Below are 5,883 nucleotides of genomic sequence, written 5' to 3'. Positions count from 1 at the left end.
CTCCTTTAGCGTCTTAGGCATTCACAAGTGAAGAAAGAGAAAGGCACGTGGATTTTTATTAAGTTTTTATTCCATGCATGGTGCTAATATACTACTAATACCTTCTCTCAAGAAGCCTTTTTGCAGGGTAGGACCATATGTGAAGCTATGTGTGAAAACCTTGGGGCACCCCAACTTGTTCTGCCTGTTCCGCTTTCCATAGTGAGTCCTCTCCAGATCTGGGGGTTTGCAGCCACCGTGAGTCCCTGTTTAGGGGCCTTTTGGAAAACACGAAAGCCAGGACAGTACGTGTGACCCAGTCCTCTTTTTCTGGTGTAATGTGAATAACACCTCCACAACACGCGGCAAGCAGCACACCTCTGGTGTAAGAGATTGGGGCTGGTGAGTAGGGTGTCACTGCAGAGGACTTGCCAGCTCTCCCAAAGTAGGATTCAGCAAGCTGAACTTTTGTTTGATTTCTGAGAATATTTTTTAACATAGTTTTCATAAAAGCCTATCTTGTAGTGTTGCATTTCAGCAAGAAAACTGCTTTTGCGCTTCTTTAAAGGAAAACTGCAGTAACATACCAGGTGTGTGATCTGGAATAGAAATCTTCAGAAGTCAAACACAAAGGACAATTAATCCTGACCAAGCAGACTAAACATTTGGTACGAAAGCTGGAGAACATTCAAGATAATAATAATGTACTCTGCATGTTGCAGTACCTCTCCTTTAGCAGTTGGAGTCCAAAAAGGTCACATCAACCATGAGTGAAGAAAGAAAGAAAACCACTCAGCAAGATGAATATTGCTCAGAGCATTAATTTTCCCTTACCTTCTTCCACAGCAGGGTCACAAGCAATTAAGAGTCCTCATAGTGGGAACGCTTCTACCGACATACTTTCCTCTCACCCACCATTTTTTTCAAATTTCTTACTTTGGGCAGGTGGTCGGTCGTGATCCAACAAAACTAATTTTTATTTGCAAATTAACCTAGAAATTAAATTTTCTCAGACGAAAGGTTAAAGTGTTCTTCTCTTCAATACTTCTTGTTTTGTATGAGCTGAGCTGATCAGCAGCTTTCTGTCCACTACTGTCCACTTCTGTCAAGCTACTGGAAAAATACATTAATACGTTACATTACATTGTATTCACATTAATATTATACTTAATAAAACAGGGGTTTTATGAAAAAAGGTTTGAGAAGAAAAAATGAGACCGTGTGAGAAATGCTTTCCTGATCTTGAAGAAACAGAGCTGACAACTTTCACATCAGGGTATTTATTTTAATATTTATGTGCTCCTAAATGCTCGTCTGATTCCATTTCTCTTTGCAATTCAAGATAAATATCCGAGATTTTGGAAAAGAGAAAGAGTTGTCGTGTTAGCAGGAATGACGGTGTTAACATAATACATCAAAGTGGCAAGACGTCTGAGCCGTACTCACCCGGGAATCAGAATATTTTCCATTTAACATCCACTTGGAGGATCACGTGCGCCGTTGTACGTGTCTGCACTGGGGTCCATGCCGTGTCCCAGGGGACCCAGTTTTGGTGACTGTTTAAGACGTGGCATATCCGTGCACCTCACGTATCTTCAGATTTTTATATCATGCCCATTGACATGCTGTCTGAGTGCTTCTTTGATTGTGTTACCCATTTGAAATGCCATTTTGTCTGTGGGTATCTGATAGCACAATCATTCATATGCAGTTGACTGCATTTATTTGTGGCGTGACTTAAACGGATGCACCTGCAAGTCTACATAAAAAATCACCTGAGCCTACGAACTGGAATTTGAAGGAAAGCAACACAATGCACATTTCAGTGTTATTTCTCATTCTTTGGCGCTCTATTTCAATGCTTTTTTTCTTCTCGAAGAGAGAGGATTTCATTTTTATGCAGGGCTACTGTATGGATACATTGCTTTTTAAAACAAGCAATTTTTTAATGTTCTCTTAAGGAAATTTATATGTGTGTATGTATATGCATATTTATATTTCTAACCCCCCACACACACCTGTTTTCTGTCATTTGAATGTTCTGAAACAATCATTCATTTTTAGTTTCAGCAAGACAGGGCCGTCTGCTGCGTCCTGCTGGCGCTCCAGGCTCTCTCCTCAGCCTCTGACGAAGCCTTCGCTCTCTACGCCGGCTCCCTCCTGTGCAGTACCCCGGCCCTGCTGCACCTGCCTCCCCTTCCACCTCATCCTCCTCTGGCTCACGAGGAAGGCTCCTTGACATCTCCGAGACCCCCGGAGAGCGCGGTCTGTGCCTGGCAGCCCCTCACTGAGTGGAGCGGGGCTGCTGCAGGCGAAGCTGCATGAAACGCCCCAGGTGGGGAGAGCGAGAGAAAATCCTTCTTCCTATTCCCCGGGGAGGGGGAGATGATCGCCAAATAAATTGCAGTTAAATTAGAAAACACCCTGTCTGCAAAATTGATTGTGGGGAGCGATAGCAGGCAAATAGGCTTCCCTTCTGAAAAGTGCCGCGAGATTTTTAGAGGTAGGCATGAAACAGCTCAGCACAAGTAAAAGTTGCAGAATTGAGTTGCAGAATTGGGATCCTAAAGGCTTTGGGGTGAAATAGGCATGTTTCTTTCAGAGAAGGTGCTTTACATACCAATATGGCATTTGCAGACATTTAAAACCTTCTAGCAATACCAAACCCAGACTGCATTTCCTGACTGTGTGGAGTGCCACTTGGAAAGGGTGGATGCATCAAAGCCTTCCCAAATGACATCCCTGGATGGCCACAGCAGCCGTGCTTCATGGAGAAATGTCTTGTCTGGTTCATGGGAACATCATGACTTTGCTGCCATTTTGGGAAATTATTGTTGTGCCTTTTTTATGTCATAGAGTCATAGAATCATAGACTCATAGAATATCTCAAGTTGGAAGGGAACCGTAAGGATCATCAAGCCCAACCCCCTGCTCCTCGCAGGACTACCTAAAATTAACCATATGACTAAAGTGTCATCCAGATGCTCCTTGAACTCTGACAGGCTTGGTGCTGTGACCACTTCCCTTGGGAGCCTGTTCCAGTGACCGACCACCCTCTCAATGAAGAACTTTTTCCTAATGGCCAACCTGAACTTCCCCTGATGCAGCTTCATTCCATTTCCTCGTGCCCTATCGCTGGTCACCAGAGAGAGATTAGCACCCCCCGCTCCGCTGCCCCCCTTGAGGAAGTTGTAGGCTGCCATGAGGGCACTCCTCAGCCTTCTCTTCTCCAGGCTGAACAAACTAAATGACCTCAGCCGCTCCTCATAAGTCTTGCCCTTGAGACCTTTCACCATCTTGGTCGTCCTCCTCTGGACACACTCTAATAGTTTGATGTCCTTCTTATACTGAGGTGCCCAAAAGTGCACACAGTACTCGAGGTGGGGCTGCACCAGTGCGGTGTAGAGTGGGACAATCACCTCCCTTGACCAGCTAGCTATGCTGTGCTCGATGCACCCCAGGACACAGTTGGCTCTTTTGGCTGCCAGGGCACATTGTTGACTCATATTCAACTTGCCATCAACCCAACCCCCCAGATCTCTTTCCGCGGGGCTGCGCTCCAGCCTCTCGTCTCCCAGTTTGTACGTATAACCAGGATTACCCCGTCCCAGGTGGAGAAGACTGCACTCGCTCGTGTTAAATTTCATACGGTTGGTGATTGCCCAGCTCTCTAGTCAATCCAGATCTCTCTAAGGCCTCTCTACCCTTGAGGGAGTCCACAGCTCCTCCTAGTTTAGTATCATTGGCAAACTTACTTAATGTACATTCGATTCCTGCATCCAGATCGTTTATAAAAACATTAAAGAGCACTGGCCCTAAAATTGAGCCCTGGGGAACGCCACTGCTGACTGGCCGCCAGCCTGATGTAACCCCATTTACTCTAACTCTTTGAGCCCGACCCGTCAGCCAATTGCTCACCCAACGTATTACGGACTTGTCTAGCTGTGTGCTGGACAGTTTGTGCAAAAGGATACTGTGAGTGACAGTATCAAAAGCTTTTGATTTCCGCTAGTTTTCTTGTATTTATTTTTGGGGGGTTTACAGTGACCTCAGGATAAAGCACCGTGACCCAGCCGGAAGAGAATGACAGGAAAATCCAACAGGGCTCACGGTTCACAACAATTTCTGTCTGCTTGCCAATGAAATAAACATCCCGAGATTATTGTGGTTGTTGAAGATGCAGATGTGGTGCATAATAGCTCCTGCAAAGAAGTATATTACATGAATCATTAAAATCACTGAAAAGATAAAACTGAGCAAAGAAAACTGGGAATACCACTGACCGCAAGTCATTTCTCTGCCTTGTTTCTACCTAATCAGGCGATAAAGGAATTAAACCGCTCACTCAGGTGTTGCTCATGCTTTCGGAATTTTTGCCTCCCGGAGGGTTTATGTATGGGTGGAGATGATGAGACCTGGGTCTGCTCAGCATGAAGAAGAGGAGTCTCACTGCTGTCTTCAACTACCTAACAGGAGGCTATGCTGGAGCTGCGCAGTAAATGGTGAGAGGCACCGTTACAACATACAGGGGTTGCAGCAATGGAAATTGTTATGAAAATTTCACAACTGGCCCGTTCCGACCGAGGAGAGAGGCTTGGACGCAAAAGATAGAGTTACAAGAGTAATGCTTTTATTCATGCTCATGAGGTGTCCCATTCAAATTGGGGCACCCCGAATGTGGTTTTACACATGGTTCTTATACCTTTCGGGCATTCAGATACAACATGCTTTCATCTGTTGCTACTTAACACACTGTCGTGGTTTAACCCCAGCTGGCAACTGAGCACCACCCAGCCGCTCGCCCACTCCCCCCTGGTGGGATGGGGGAGAGAATCAGAAGAGTAAAAGTGAGAAAACTCCTGGGTTGAGATAAAGACAGTTTAATAGGGAAAGCAAAAGCTGCGCGTGCAAGCAAAGCAAAACAAGGAATTCATTCACTACTTCCCATCGGCAGGCAGGTGTTCAGCCATCTCCAGGGAAGCAGGGCTCCATCATGCGTAATGGTTACTTCGGAAGACAAACGCCATCACTCTGAATGTCCCCTCCTTCCTTCTTCTTCCCCCAGCTTTATTTACTGAGCATGATGTCATATGGTATGGAATACCCCATTGGCCAGTTGGGTTAGCTGTCTTGGCTACGCTCCCTCCCAGCTTCTTGTGCACCTGGCCGAGCATGGGAAGCTGAAAAGTCCCTGACTAGCGTAAACACTGCTTAGCAACAACTAAAACATCAGTGTGTTATCAACATTATTCTCATACTAAATCCAAAACATAGTGCTATACCAAGTACTAGGAAGAAAATTAACTCTATCCCAGCCAAAACCAGGACACACAGACACGCTATTGCATGTTTGCAAAGCAACGGCGTCATCATCCATCTGCCTCTTTCTTGATCTAGACGTCCCTGGAGTGGGTCTTGCTACAGTTACTACGATGCCAAGTGATGGAAGGCGTTAGAGGGGCGAGGATGCTGGTGATATCTCAGTAGTCCAAGTGCTACCCTTTCTTCTTTGGGGTGGGGGCTGTCATCCTCTTCCTTGCAATGAGCTGGGGTCCTTTAGCAAGTATGACTATGCAGTATACAATGTAAACTATACATAACCTTAAGAAAGTTCACACAATTTCACACTATAACAGGGAATGGTATTTTTCCTAAGAAAATTCAGGCTAGCTGGGAGGAAAATAACTCAACTCCACTCGGGAGCTGGCAGGAACGGGGGCCACCGAGCGCGACGCTGGCCCCCGCTTCGCACCGCCCCTCGCACCGCCCGGCCGCCGCCGCCGCCGGGACCCCCCCGCCCGCCCGCCCCCGGCCCGGCCCCGCAGCGCAGCGGCGGGGCGGCGCCGCGCTGATGTCAGGGCGCGGGAGGCGGCGGGGAGCGGCCGCCGGCCGGCGGGCAGCGGC

Source organism: Calonectris borealis, chromosome 4 (genome assembly GCF_964195595.1).
Source record: "Calonectris borealis chromosome 4, bCalBor7.hap1.2, whole genome shotgun sequence".
NCBI lineage: Eukaryota > Metazoa > Chordata > Aves > Procellariiformes > Procellariidae > Calonectris > Calonectris borealis.
The sequence above is the reverse complement of the archived record's forward strand: the minus strand, read 5'-3'. Positions refer to the sequence as shown.